Source organism: Hydra viridissima, unplaced genomic scaffold, assembly GCF_058129835.1.
Source record: "Hydra viridissima isolate aposymbiotic clone 2 unplaced genomic scaffold, HvirCarnegie_v1 scaffold_11, whole genome shotgun sequence".
NCBI classification, from domain to species: domain Eukaryota; kingdom Metazoa; phylum Cnidaria; class Hydrozoa; order Anthoathecata; family Hydridae; genus Hydra; species Hydra viridissima.
In genome coordinates, this window is record NW_028324310.1 from 3,421,687 (window position 1) to 3,438,219 (window position 16,533).

Consider the following 16,533-nt stretch of genomic DNA (forward strand, 5'->3'; position numbering starts at 1 on the left):
AAATATTAACTTATTATCTATAAGAACGTTTTCTATTAATACAAAATTGGTGCGGGAAGTTTTATAGTTTTTGAGTAAATTTAACAAACATAAGATAATGATTTAAAAACTGTTCGTGGTTTAAATATATTAGTAAGTACGTTCAAACCATGAAGAAATGTAAGTCCATCAACACAGCCTGGATAAAAGTTTCTACCATCCAATGTTTTTTCAGCAATGAAAAATGAACGTTGGGATGTAATTTTGGCCCTACCTGACTTGTAAACAAAGAATTAATACATCTTAATGAAAGTTTGATGTGTTTATATGAAAGTATTACTAACTAAAAAAGTAAGATCGATAAAAGTTATAAAATTGGCAGAGTTATCAATATCATTTATGTGTCTTTGTGTAACATTACTTCAATATTTTTGACACTAATTTTAACATGGTGAATCGAGAGTTCCACCTTGTTGAAAAAAGTTGCTAACTGATATTTGTGGCTCATGTTGAGTTTTTATCGTTTTGAGCATGCCAATACGTGGATAACACAAGGATGTGTCCAATAACCACAATAAGTTTAAAAACATTCCATCAAGGAAAGTCATTGGGATGATGTCCATAACGATTCAATAAAATGAGTTGGTCTTCATAAGTTTACATAGCCGGTAGGAATGATTATTTCGCGCAGACAAACGTATTTGGTAACTCACCTGGGAAATTTGGAGCAGTTTGTTTGTTTTAAGTTAAAACATTCTAAACTTGTATTGTCATTGTTGTAATTGCGCAAATTTCGAAATTAAATGATCGAGTGAAACTATTTATCTCGAAAAAGATTTTGATAACAGCATATCAATAACTAAGGTAACGCGAAATAACATTGACAGGAAGGTATTTGATAAGGTTGATTAGGCTGAATGTTTTATCATGTCGATTGAAAAAATATAGCTGTTTCCATCCGTATAATAGTGCATATAAATAACACAATAATTAAACTTACCATTTGAATTATTGCTGAAAAGCTTTGGTCAAAAGGTAAAAATAACCATACAATAAAATTATTTAATGTGTATTTTTATTTTATTTTTAAACGCATTTAAGATGATTTTTTAGTATTTTTTTTTTTAACGCTCATTTCGGTTTTTAGGTAACATTGACAGAAATGTCAAACTTACCACATGGGTCTTTCAATGCTCACCCATCATGTTTGATTGTTTTCATAACAACGTTTCATGTGTGATTAAGTGATTTTTCATTTTTGTAGATTATTTTTTTAGCACGTAAAATTGTGAATATATGAGTAATTGATTTATTTAGGAGATTTTTTTTTCAGGTAATATCATGCCTCACAAGTATATAAAAAAACAATAAAGTTAAACACACAGTTCTTATGATCGGAAACCATATATTGTTTACAAAAGTCTCCAACATTTTAGCACTTGGTGCTCTGGCGGTCTGGAAAGTGCACGTTACAACTTTTCTCTTTGGAATCCTCTCAATTTATCAAATGGTTTGAAGAGATATTTATTGCCAAAACAAATTAATAAGTAGGATTGAAGCTTCCAATATTTAACGGACACAACTCTCAAAATAAAAAACGAGTTATATTTTATAACCTGGATGTAAGTGTTTTCAAGACAGTCAAAGCACTTTAAAGAACATGTTTGAAAAAACTTTTATAAAAAAACAAGATATAAAAAAATAGATAAGGCAACTTTTCCCAGTTGCTGATTTTGGTAAAGGCAATGAGGCATTACACAGTGGGCCAGAATGCACTTTTACTGGACAAAATTCGTAACTAATTTAATATTAGAGCTATATTAACTAAAATTAGTATGAGTACTAATATGATGTCTGCGCTTTTTATGAAGGTAATATTTTTTTATTTCGTTGCTATGGATACCTTTATTTTGCTTAGCAACAACCTACTTTTGTTATCTGCAGATATTTTATAAGTGCTATATTCACTAAATTTGGCATGAGTACCAATATGAGATCACACTTCTTACAAAAGTGAAAATTCTTTGAATTTAGTTGTTATGGATACTTATATTGCTTAGTTACCGGATACTTTCCTTAGTTACAAAGTGGTAAATTGATATTTGAATATTTTATCGGATTTTTGACCCACCTATATTGAATAAAAATTGAGTATTTAGGTAAATAATGCTTTAGGAATAATAAAAGCAAAAAATAGTTCAAGAAAACATTGTCAATTTTAAATTAAATCAAAAAATTATAAAACAATAATATCGTTTGAACCTTCCCATCAATCATTGTAAGTTCAATAATATAATTCACTTCAATAGAAGATCCGCAAACCTCAAATAAAATCATACTCAAGCTTTCTATCTCACTTTTAATGTACTGATCTTCTTTAATCACAGATTCCTTGGGTTCCATTTTGTATGCAAACCTTATGGAGGATGACTTTTGATTTCTCCAAATAGACACCTTTTCGTTGCTGTTGTTAAATCCAGTCAAATCCAATGCGACTAGACAAGTTATAAATAATGATTCTTCACGCTTTAAATCTCTGTTAAGATCAGGTTCTGATAAATCTTGTTTATAAATGCTTGGGCCAGTAGCACCATCAAAACCAGCCTTACACGTTAGTGTCATTGTTTTTATTGCTTTGTCGTTCAATAAGGTTCCTGAACTGCACAGATTCTTTGCAAAGTATGAATCATTTAAATCTTTTAAAGGAACTGAAGCTGAATAGTCCTCCACTGTTATGTTTGCAGGATAACACTTCAATTTTGTATCTCTGACATCATTATAAGCGGGGTAGAAGTTGTTTTCTTTCTCCAAGGCTCCGCGTCTAATCAATTGATAGGAAGCTTTTGTCAGACTTGCATTAATTATTAAAGCCAGTGCTTCGTCTTCTGAATATTTAGTTGCTTTATCTGTATTTGAAATATTTTAAACGTTCTTGGCAGCAATAATAATAGATTCATCTCTAAATTTTTTATTAGCAGCAAAAAATAATTCATTGGATGAATGAGATTCAATAAAACAAGATACACGCCGTTTTTTAGCTTTATTAGAACTATTATCAAATGCAACTGGTTTTCGACCACGTCTACTTGCAGTTGGTTCGTTGTCTTTTTTTCTGACAATTAAATATTCATTAAGCCAGTTCACAAACTTCTTTTCAAAATTTTTCACAGTACAGTTTGCAGATTTCCACTTTTTTTGTACAAGTAAACAAATCGTTGAACAGCATGTCTAAATTCAACGTCTTTAAAATCAGCAAATTTTGGCTGAGTAAATTTCAATATATCTTCAGTAATATTTTGCTTTAAAATACTAAGATTATTTTTTTTGGAGAAAGTTATGAAGTTTCTGTGGTCTAAGTTTAATAAAACCATATCTAAATAACTATTGTAACAAGTATTTTGTATATAAAAGTTTAATGTTAAAATATATATGCCGCTTGGGCTATTAATACTTGTTAGTAATTAAGTTACTACAAGTGTTAGTAATTAAATAACTGTCAATATAAATAATTAAATTACTAACAACCATACATTGGAACGCAAAAAAAGCTGCGTTTTGCGTTTGCGTTCCGAAATAAAAACTCACACGCAAACAAAAAATGCATTTGACGCAATTCATTGCGTTTACTTACGTAAACGTAAATGCAGTTTACGAAAATAACTGCGTTTACGCACGCATTTAATACGCAACTTACGCATATAAAATGCGTTTATAAACGTAACTCAAATGCAACTTACGCGTATAATTGCGTTTACAAACGTAACTGAAACGGAACATACGCATATTATATATATATATATATATATATATATATATATATATATATATATATATATATATATATATATATATATATATATATATATATATATATATATATATATATATATATACATATATATTCCATTTCCTTTGCCGTATCATAAAATTTACAATAAGAAAGATCGTGTATATCGTGTATATATATAACATATATATGTTGTATATATATATCGTGTATATATAGCATATATAGTTACTTACTTTGACTCAGTCTTCTCCCCCTTCGTTCGTTGCAACTTACAGTTTATTTTTACATTTCATTTTTTTTTTAACAATTGTTTTTATTCTTTTCTTTTGATTTTTTATTTTTTCAAGTTTAGGATAGGGTGAGGCAAGATGTCTATAAAGTTGACATTATTAATTTACCTAGGTCTCACAAATGCACAAGGGACTTGACTTTAGGAACATCTTGCCCCACTAAAAGTTACAGAAAATTAGTTGTATTATTTGTGTGATTATAATAAAGAAATATTTGTTTTGTGGGTAATTTATTCCACAATATTCCTAATTTTAAAAATTTTAAAACTCAATCAATAAAGCTAGTTTATTTGCAATTAGCTAGTTTTGGATGAAGAAAAATGCCCTTTTATGTGGGGGGGCAAAACGTCCTGTGATTATTTAGTGTTAAAAACTTTTAGGCAAGTTTATTTCTTTTGAAACAAAACATAAATGTTAAAACTAAATATATACCGTTTTACCTGACTCATAAAAAGCCATTTTCTTCTTTTAACTAAATACTATGTTATTTTATTTGTTATATTATTTTTAAAGATTATAATTTTTTTTTGTTTTGTAGATCTTTTCCCAGCCATGGGCAATTAATTCCTTTGAATAATTGTCCCGTTGTGGATATATAATTTAATATTAATTTAATATATAATTTAATATGACACACAATCTTGTATGAGGATATCATAAAGTCTTGTTCAAAAAAGCGACATGAACAAGAAATATTACAATCACGACAGTTGCAATTGCAACCCTATTTATATCAAAGTTCATCTGCATCTAAATCTGGAGAAGCAATTTCAAAAAGAACAAGATCTGTAAATCCTATAAAAACGACGAAATTACTATGCAGACAACAAGTGCTGCGTTGACATCATTATCGGGAAAGTCTTCAAATAATACTTCAGTTTCCAATATTTCTATTCCTCCTATTCAGCAAGACCCGAGATTAAGGTTTCAGGGTCATAGTCTTTTGGCAAATTTATCTAAAGACTCGTGTAATTTGATCAACAAAATGCAAGATTTTGTTCAAAGAAACATTTCTCCGAAAAAGAAGTTTATTGTAAATTTAACTGAACGGGTATTTAAATTACTTTTTCTTAGATCTAAAATGTTATTAAGAACAATGTAGCGCATGATTTTTATATATTTTAGGAGTATACTTCGTATCTTCATTTCACTACATCCGATACTCAAATAAATAAATCAAAAAATGATGTTGAGTTTTTCTGCATATTGTGTAATCAAAAGTTTACAGCTCGTATTGGTCGAACATCCAACATTAAGAAGCATTTACAAAGAAAATATCACGACATTTTGGGTAAATGGTTTGACTCATACGACACACTAAACAAATCAAATAAAAAGCGCAACGTGCAAGATGCCGATACTTTGAACGCTATCATTACATCAAAATGCTCGATTAATGCATTTAATAATCCCTTTTTGAGGAAACTAGTGAAAGTTCCACTTCCTTGTGCAAAAAGTTTTAGAGAAAACTTGATACCAGAAACGATGGCAAAATTATCAAACATAATTAAAGAAAAATTAGACGATGCCCAATCGAATTAGATAAGATTGAACTATACCTACAAATCCTTCTTCCCGCATACCAGTACAACTTAATTGTACAAAAGAATCTTTCATCGATTGCTGATGTTTTGCCTGCATTGACTATTATTATTTCAAAATGGAGTAGAATAGAATTACAAGAAATTGGAAAAGAATTTGCTAACTTGTTAATTTCTTCTTTTAAAATTAAAGTTTCAGTACAAACTTAACTCAGGAATTTATCAAGTAGCATCACAGTTGAATATCTCAAAGCTTAAATTATGGTTCTTTAGACCTGATTGTCAATTTATTGTTAAAGGTATTTAGTTATTAGATTATATTATTTAAATAAGACAAATAAAAAGTTTTAAAATTTAGTTTAAAAAATAGTTTTTCAAAACCTAATTTATAAATTTAGCTACTTTTATATAATAATTTATTATATTAAAGTTTGTATCACAACCCAAAATTGTTTAGGAGCAGTAGAAAAGCTACACGAAGTCCTGAAATTCTTTACGCTACGCAATATTTATCAAAGTGCTTTAGAATCGCAACCAGGATGTGAGCTTACACAAGCGAAAGAACGATTGAGTTCAAATGATCAGCAAACTGATTCGCTCAGCGGATTTATGCTAGATGATAACTATTGCCCAGAAGCTCGGCAGCCTAATTTACAACTTTAATTACTGGAAATCGAAAAAGAAAAACTTTACTTTTTTAAGCAAATCGAAGAGAAAGGACTTGCTATATCTGTGTATCCTTCTTATGATTTTTGGTTCAAAAATTCTAAAATGCCAATGTTACGAAAGCTCTTTGTCATCTTACTAAATATTCCATCATCAGCAGCTTTTATAGAGAGATATTTTAGTACTTCTGGTTTTGAATGTGAAAAGAGACGAGGCAACATGACTGCTGATCTGATTATCAGTCGCTCATTGTTAAAAGTAAACTTAAAACATCTTGAAGTTCAAATGATTTTTCGGACGACGATGACTCAGATAGTGAAATGTAAACTTATCATATAAAGATAATATATTTTTTGAACTTGAAACGCACAAAAATAAAATGAATATATAATGCAATAGTTTCAATAATAACAATAATTTTAATAATAACGGTTTAAATAAAAAGTTATATTATATCTTTGAATTAAAAAGTAAAAAGTATCAACTTAATAATTCGCGTTTTCTTAAAAAGACACATTTTTTAAAATAGATTAGGTAAGTCGCGTTTGAGTCAAGTTTGCAAACCCATTTATACGTGTAAGTTGCGTTTGAGTTACGTTTATAAACGCATTTTATATGCATAAGTTGCGTATTATATGCGTGCGTAAACGCAGTTATTTGCGTGAATTGCGTTTACGTTTACGTAAGTAAACGCAATAAATTACGTCAAACGCGTTTGAGTTTGCGTGTGAATTTTTATTTCGGAACGCAAACGCAAAACGCAGTTTTTTTTGCGTTCCAATGTATGCTAACAACTAACGAAAATATGTTGTTGCTATGCTATGCAAAATAAGGTATCCATAGTAACCAAAAAAATTAACCTCATAAGAAATGTGAATCTCATTTTATTACATATCCCCAATATTGTGTACTTAGCGCAAGTAAAATACTGTTAAAACAACGTTAATGTAAAAATGAGTTGTTGCTATTCAAAATATACCATAGCAACCAAGTTAAAACATACATAAAATCTGAACGGGGATTTAAGGGGACGAGCAATCAATTAAAACTCGATTGAAGCATCATATAGCTCAAATAAATATGAGACAACACATGGCAAATTGTGGTAATTATTAGTTATTGTGCGGCAAAAAATAAGTTTCTTAAGAAATTTTTTTTTTTAATCTGTGATTTTCAAAGTATAACTGAGATAGCATGCTATGACAAATTTATTTCACACATTGGTTTTTCTTATCTCTAAATACTCTAGAATAACATGTACGAATTTTTTGTTTCAAAAACGTAGATGTAATTGAAATATAACACAACGTTGATGTCACCGTTAATTACTTATTTGTAATTTTTTTTTTTTTTTTTATCTTAATATTCAAATGCTTAGAGTCCTGGTAACTAAGGGATTTAATATAAATAAATTATCAATAGATTTCTCCTAATATATGTAGATACTAAAATTAAATAGGTTTTCAAGATTAGACAACTAAAATTTTTCCCATTTTGTCCACCTACTGGCCCACTGTGCATTGCTTCAACAACTTTTGAAACTTGAGTAATTTTGATTGAAGTAGAATTACCAGTGAGAAACTGTTGATGGAAGAACCTTTATTATCGGGTATAATTATCAGCGCGAGTAGTAATAAAAAATATCAAGATTTCACCGGAAACTAATGAAAAGATCAATATAACGAGACCTGAAAGACAAAAGGCCCTAAGTGACATTTTTGGGAAAAATGATTTTTTTTTGTAAACTTTTTTGTATTATTAGTCTATATTTTTTTATAGAACATTGTATTAGTAAAAAGTATTAATAGAACATTGGCATTAAATTTTACATGTGTTTAATCTCGAGCAGTATTAAATTAAATGATTTGACATCAAGCAGAAAAGAAAAACCAAAAAAAAATTAAAAAAAACAAAAAAACACAATAATAAATCAAATGTCAATTAACAGATTTAAGAAGAGACATTTCCTGCAGAAAGTTAAAGCCACAGGTGTGATTGTGGATAATACTAGTGAGAACCGAAAATCAGAACCTGAAGATATAAAGTGTTTCTCGTTTTTTCAGAACTAAATACTAAAAAGAATATCACAAAGAAATCCAGCAAAGAACATAATTTTTAGTTTAGCATATGCCGGTACTAGATTACTTATCATTATGTTGCAGAGTTTAATAGTTGTGAAACAAAGTAACTTACTAACTAAAGGTAGTTGATTAATAACGAGTTAGGTTTTCAGGGCTCTTTTAAAACTTTTTTATACTGCTGATTTGTAAAACCATACTGTACATTAGTGCTAATGTATATTAAAAATGTTTATTCTATTTTTTTTGTCAAAGTTTTAACGATAATATTATTTTCATGATGTAACTTTAACATTTACTGAATAAAACATATATGCGTATATAAGCATATATGCATTTCTAAAGCATTTCTAAATGAAGCATTTCTAAAGCATTTCTAAAATAAGAAACAATGTTTTCAACCTCAAACCACGAAGTCAAATTGATCAAAGAAAACTTATACAATTTATAACTGTGTGTTTTTCTTTCATTGATGTTGCTAATATAGTGTTCTATAAAAGTGATCTATGGCAATTCGTTAATATAGTGTTTTATAAAAGCAATCTATGGCATTGATGTTCGCAAATCACCTGTAACAGCAAGATGTTTCTGCTTACTAAACAACTCTCTAACCTCCGTTTGTTTTTTTTCAGTTGAAGTTCAGACAGAATGAAGAATGTCATCAACGGAAATATTTCTATGTTAAACTTCAATAGTAATTTTTTTTTTTAAACCATTATTTCGAACTTCAGATCGAGTTTCAAAAGAGCACGTTTTTTTCTCCCCACTCATAATTTTATATGAGCGTTTACCATTTTTAACATCTCGTGGTATTTATTTTGCTTTTATTATTGTTTTAAACTTTTTTTTATGAAATCGTTTGTGGTGATGCAAATGAAACAAAGAGATTTGTGTAATTTTTCTTTTCAGATTTGGGTCCGAGTAAACTTTGAAAATTTGAAATGGAAAGTTACACCGCTGCAATAGAAAACGAAAATTGTTGAACTTTATTTTGAAAATCGTCGAACAATTGTATTGAAGGATTTTTTAATTTAAGAATTGTACCTTTAGAGATTTCGATTAATTGATCCATTGCTCTTTTTTAGCAACAAGATTCTGCCCGCGACCTTTCTTGAACTAAAAGACCACGAACAGCTCGTAGTGAATAATATGTTTAACGCTGGCAGAAAAATCGAACAATGACCAACTCAGATACGTTCAACGCAACTTAGAAAGGAATTTTACATTAAAATCATTTCCATATAAACTGCAACTTGTTCGAGTCATAAAACTGACAGATTACCGGCAGCAACTTAATTTTGCAATATCTCTCCAGCAAAAAGCCTAAGAAAATCATGTTCTTACATCCAATTTGATAATAAAGCTCATTTTCAATTAATGGCTTTGTCTATTAGCTAAATTACAGAACGTGGACAACGAACAATCCTAGGTTTACCTATAGGGACCAATTACACCCTCACAAATATAAATTTGGTATGGAGTTCGAAAAGATCATTGGTCCGCATTGTTTTGAGAATGAAGCCAGTGCTGTAGTTACCATCATTGATGTTCGTTTATGCACTTTGTTTCAAAATATTATGAGAGGATGGTTACCCACAAGTTTACAACAAGATGGAATCGCAGCGCACTCATCGAGATCATCTGGGAAGGAATTATGATGGCACGGGAGATTTTCGGCGAACGAAGTATTTCATGAAGGAGTAATTTTAATTTGCCATTACATTCACCAGATTTAGTCGCCCTCCATTTTTTTGAGGGGGTGGGTTGGGGTGGGGGGAGGGGGAAGGGGGAGCGGGAGAGCGGGATGTTTGAAAGAACGTATGTACAATGTACATACGTTCTTTCAAACTTTGTTCTCTAGCTTGTTCATGTACATTGTACATGTACAAGCCAGAGAACAACTCAAGTATAAAACAATATTCAAAAAGAAATTCAAGCAATAACTTTAGAAAGCTTACAAAAAGCCAAGGAAAGTTCTAACAAATAACACAGGACTCTGCGATGCTTCAAACAGAAACCACTCAGACGACGTTATTTTCAACTTTTATATCAAACAAATTTTCCGTTCTTGCGGTATAATTTAAGTTAATTCCTAAAATAAAAAAAATCTTGGTTATTAAAGCCCCATTGTTTCTTTTCTGTCAGCCTTTATTATGCAAAATAAATAAAAAGATTTGTTATAAAATTTGTTCCCAACTTAATTTGCTGAAAAGATTTTGTTTATCAGGTATGTTATCATCAATATAGTACAGTAAGTAAGGATTAGTGTTTTTCCCGTTAGTTACGAATAATAACAAATAAAATGCAAACTTCAATATCAATCATTTGAAAAAAATCAATTTTAAAATAGTTGTCATATTTAGAAATATAAAGTTATAAGATTCCAGAAAAAAACTTTTCATACCTCACATAACTTATTTTTATTCAACCCATTGAGACACATGCCCAGAATAGCGATTAAATGGTTGGGCATATTTTTTAAAAATAACAAACCGTGTATCAGTGTAAACCTTTTATACACCATCACTTGCAGCTCGCTAATTTACCCAAAACATTGGTTGCATGAATTGAGCTCAATCTTTCCAAATTTTTTTACCTGTGATAGACAAAACCGATATATTTAGAACTTTAATTTCATTTTTTGTGAAAAGTGCTCGTAAAAAAATGGAAAAAGAATTTCGTGAACAACATGGATCTCCACGCGGGTTTAAACTCTTCAAAGATTTTCAAAACCCTTAATGGGTCTAGATACTCAGTTCACTATATCAAAAGTTGTCTGTTGAGTGAGGGTAATATCAAAAGAAATCTAAGAACTAATGACAAGTGTCCTGTTACTAACAAGGCCTTTGTAACCAAGATCAAAGATAGAATCACGTGGAACCCTTTCAAGACCATGAGAGTAATGACTTGGGAGACAAATATGTTAGAGGAGACAATCAGGAAGGTTTTCTGCCACCATTTTGGAGTTAAATCTAAAGGCAGAAAACCAAAAGTTCTTGTTATTCAACGTCCTATAGCATTGAGACTTCAAAAAGCTAGAAGCTGCTTTGGATTCTCAAGAAAAAAAAACGCTGGAAATTTTCTGTTTTTGACGAGAAGTATTAACAGAGGATCAGGCCTATAACAGTAGTACGAACGGATACATCTCTACCTTAAAAGTTGAGGATGTCCCAGAAGACAATAAATCCATCTTTCTGACAAAGTACCCTGACCAGGTAATGGTGTTTAGCTTGATTAAATTTTTCCAATGTCCTTAAATTGTTGTTAGTATTTCTGCCTTCTGGTCTCAGAATCGTGATTAAGTAGTACTTGGACAAAATGTTTCGTCCTCATATCCTTCCTTGGGTTCAAGCCAACTTGGGAGCAACCAAAACTATGTTCTGATGCAAGATGGGTCCCCCTGCCATATAGCAAACTCAGTATAAAACTGGCTACGAGAGAACATCAACTTCCGGGATAAAGTCTTATGGTGCCTTAGCTCACGTGACTTGAATCCTCTGGACTTAAGCGGATAGGTTCATGCTCAAGCCTCAGCTTGCTCCAAGCAACGCCCTAGCTTGAATGAAAATTATCAATCCTTTAGGAAGTCATTAGATGACCTCTCCATAGAGTAAGAAGGTTTCAAGCATGAAAAAAATTATTGAGAATAAAGGAAATGACGAGCCATAGATGAAAGATGATTCGACCAAACCGTGAAGAACTCTATTAAAACAACTGCTTGTTTTTTGCTTAACTTACTGATAAAAGAATACTTGAGAACTATCTTTCAGTTGTTCTTGCAAATAAAAGAAAAAGATTTTTGTGCTCCCTCAACATCCCAACCCTTTTTCCCAGCTTGTTTTAAAATGCTTTTTCAGTCTGTGCCGCAACCTTTCACCTCTGCATATTTTTTTAGTCTAATAAATGTTTTTCAAGCTTAGATGGAATATCAAAATCTACTCTAAAAATTCAAACCTTTATTTAAGAGCTGCGCTTGAGATGAGATTGTTGGGGCAAAGAATTCAATTACTGACAAGCTTGCTTTAAGTCCCCTTAAGTTTACTGTGCTTGAAGCGCGCATTCCAATTCTGGAGCAACTTCATTTGCCCTCTAACATTTATCAGGGTAGAAAAAGCCAACACTTCAACAAATTATTCATTTTTATTCAGGATCCATAGAATGATCACAAAAGTCATTGATTCAAACCAAGACTGTAAAAAAATCGACTCAAAATCATTTTTTTACTATACAAATCTGAGGTCAGAGCTGGTTGAATATTCAATAACATATATGCTGCACCCAGCCACAAAAGGCCTTTTCATCAAGTACTACGTGGAAAGTTTTTTACATTCTATCCTCTTCATCAAAATTAGAAAAAACTTTTTTGAGTCAGTCACATGTAAGCAAAAAAACCTTCATATAAACAATGTCGAAAAACTTGTTTAGGACACAAATTTATCAAGCTTAGCATTTTAGTTAAAGATTCTAAACTTGATAAATTTATGAAGTTTGATCAAAACATGTAAATGAAAATGAAACTTTTTTAAGAAAACTGGAACCTACTAAGAAAACAAATCGAAACTAGTTAATTACGAAGGAGAGCATGCTCTGTACACAGCAATGAGTAATTTAAAAAAAAATAAGTGATTTACACAGCAACAACTAATGTGCTTTCGATTAAGCTTAACATAAAAGCACGCAAACAAACTCTTAAATTACAGCATACAAAAGAACGACGGTCTAGATAACCCAGTAAACAGAATTCAGTTGAAGTTCTTGCAGCCACTCGATCCCCAAAGGTATACCACATTAATTTCTTGTTCTTTTATTAGGATTTAACAAGAGGCCGGATGAATAAAAATGAGCAATTGCTTTACTCAGTAATTGGTCAGCTTTACGTGAATAAAAACCTCAACAACTTTTTTTAAGTTTTTATTCACGTAAAATTGAGCAATTACTGAGTAAATTGCTTACATTTACGTGAATAAAAATGAGGAAAGCTGCTGAAGTTTTTATTCACGTAAAGCTGACCAATTACTGAGTAAAAGCAATTGCTCATTTTTATTCACCGGGCTTAATGTCTAAATGCAAACCATTTTGCTTAATGGGTTTTATGGTTGAATAAGACTGACTTAGACAGGTCAATGATTTTTTTCTGGTAAACAAGTAGATTGCACCATGTCATCTACGATCAGCCAACAGCTTTATAATGATGTTTTTTAATTTGTATAATAAATTGAAATTCACCAAGGCTGTAGTAATAATTTTAGCTCGTCAAAATTTATCAAAATTTAAAATAAAAAAATCTCAAGTTTAAAGTAATGCTTTAGATATAACTTTTTGTTGAGGTCTTAACTGGCTTATTGATAAATATAATGTTTTGTTGATCCTTAATATAATGAAGTTTAACTTTTGGTTTCGTTCCTCTGAGGAAATTCCAAAGCGGAAAATCCCGTTGGTTTGCCATTAAGACTATCTTGCTAAAAGTATATCAGGTAAAAGCTTACTCATTTAAATTATTACCGAATGTCAAGTGTGAGTCAAATATTTCTACCCAGTAAGCACACTACGTTGAAAAATGTCGATCGATGTTGATCGACGTTGTTTCAACGTAGTATGCTTACTGGGTAGTCCGATTTATGAGGTAAGACTGACTTCGGGTGTCGAATTCTGTCCATCTTCAACATAAACTTTTTTAGACCAACGTTACTTCGCGCAACTTACATCCGAAAGGAACTTCAAAAATTTAAATATTATGAGGAGAAATGCATCCAGTCCTTACGTCAAAATTTTGTTTTTTAACAAACTACAAAAATACGGGGAAATGACAAAAAAGTTTCATTTTTTAAAAGTGTACTCTTTCAACAATTCCCTTATACTTACTAATAAATGTGGAGTTTACTTAAGAAAAATGGTGAGGAGTAAACTGGTTTCTTAAATCAGCGAAATTTTACTGGGTGTATACATAAATATATATATTTATGTATATATGTGTATATATATATATATGTATATACACTGTGTGACAAAAGTTATCGTACACTTTAAAAAAATTACTAACTCTTAATTTAGAATAAAAGAAATGCAAGGAACAAGTTAAAAACTGAATAAAAACTATTTGATTTATAATTATTTAAACAAAAATTGAAAAAACAGAACAAGAAAAAAATTTTATTTTAATATCTTGATGAAAAAGCAAGAAAAGTAACAAAAAGAAGGTGACAAAAGTTATCGTACGCTTTCAAAATAGTACACTTTGATAAATATTATGGGAACTAAAATTATATTTTAGTATTGTGTATTTTGTCCTTTAGCTTTTACAACAGCAGCAAGACGTCTTGGCATCGATTCAACGAGTTTTTTTGTAATAGACGGATCGATTGATTCCCACGTCTTTACAATTTGGACTTTTAATTGTTCAATGGTGTTTACACCTGTTCTTTCTATTCGTCTATCGATTTCATCCTATAAATGTTCTATTACATTCAAATCAGGGCTTTGAGGTGGATGATTTTGTATGTCCCAACCTTTTTTTCCCATAAATTCCATCACATCTTTGGCCTTATGTTTGGGATCGTTATCTTGAAGAAAAACGAAGTCATCACCAATACCAAGATTACGTGCTGATTGTTCAACATTTTCTTTAATAATACGTTTATAGTAATGTTTATTCATATTTTCTTCAATAAATACTAACTTTCCAACACCTGCTGCCGACATACATCCCCAAACCATTACTGATCCATTTCCGTGTTTAAATGTTCGGACTGTAGTTCCATTTTCTAAGCAATTTTTTGATGAACGCCATACACGAATTCTACCATCAGATCTTTTTACATTAAATTTAGACTCATCTGTCCATAAGACTTCATTCCAGAATGAGTCTGGAATATCAATGTACGTTTTAGCATAGTTTAATCGAAGCTACAATTTTTATCACTAATACAAGGAACCTTTCTTGGAACGCGACTCAATATTCCTTGTCTTTTAAGACTTCGAATGACTGTTTTTGGACTAATTTTAACCCCCAAATCGTTTTCTATTTTGCAAGCTAAAGTTTTGGCACTTACAAAACGATTTTTCTTGAGTGTGGAAGCTAAGCTTCGTTCAGCACGCTTATTCAGTTTTTTTGGACGACTACTTCGGGGCAAATTAGCTAATTTTCCTGCTTTTTTGAACTTGTTAATAATTGAAGAAACTGTGGATTTTTTAGAATCAACAATTTTTGCAATGCAATTTAACGATTTTCCTTCATTCCAATGCTTAATTATAAGCTTAGGAATTTCTACAGTGGTCTTAACCTGTTTCGAGCTCATTTTACTTTTTTTTAACCAAAAAATTCATTTAAAACAATTGAAAATAATCTTAAAGTGTTTATAGTTTACTTTATTTTCAAAAATGTATGAAAAATGGTGGACATAACGGTTTGGAGTTAAATAAATATAAGTGTACGCCAAGTGTACGATAACTTTTGTCATCATCTTTAATGTACTTTTTTCAAATTTTGAGCCTAATTTTAATGTTATTTCAATATAAATTCCAAAAAATTCATAAATTAACAAAATAAATGCTATTAAAAAAAAATTTTTAAATAATTTTCATTAAATATAGCAGAAAAATTGTGTCTGTATTGAATATTATTTTTTTTTCTTAGCGTACGACAACTTTTGTCACACAGTGTATATATTCACTTTTAGCATATTAAAATTTCACTCATACTAAACATTAACAAACACATTAACAAGTAGCATCTTGAAATTCAACCTTTAAAGTTTTTTGTTATTTATTTCTAAAAAAAATCTGCTAGTTTTCTCTACAATTAAAAGTTTACAACATTTATTTTTGATTATGAAGAAAACTAGATAAAAATGCTATACATCTTACCATAGGTATTTGAATCATGTTTAAAATTGCATAGTACAATATGGCACATATTGTACTATGCAATTTTAAACACATTGTACTATTCAATTTTAAATAGCTGCAGCTATTAAAATAGGAAATTCACCTTTGAAAAAATTTTTTATGATTCAAAATCACAACAAATAACTAATTTGTAGTTATAAATGACTAATGAATATGGGATTTTATGGTTTCACAGTTGTATGTACTTTTAGATTTCACAGTTGTATGTACTTTTCTAACACAAAGGGGTGTGGTAGAGGTTTATGTAAACTTTGGGATTGTAACCCAATAGTTAGAGGCATTTT

General features: G+C 30.3%; 1 protein-coding gene and 1 pseudogene across 1 annotated transcript in view; both read left to right on the plus strand.

The window, feature by feature from the left end:
- LOC149881747 (uncharacterized) overlaps nt 1–16,533 on the plus strand; it is a 290,985-nt pseudogene that overhangs the window by 31,768 nt on the left and 242,684 nt on the right.
- LOC149881751 (uncharacterized) overlaps nt 13,018–16,533 on the plus strand; it is a 61,963-nt gene continuing 58,447 nt past the window's right edge. The window contains exon 1 of the mRNA XM_090065969.1: nt 13,018–13,122. The gene's annotated coding sequence lies outside the window, so the exon portion shown is untranslated. The remainder of the gene's footprint in view (nt 13,123–16,533) is intronic.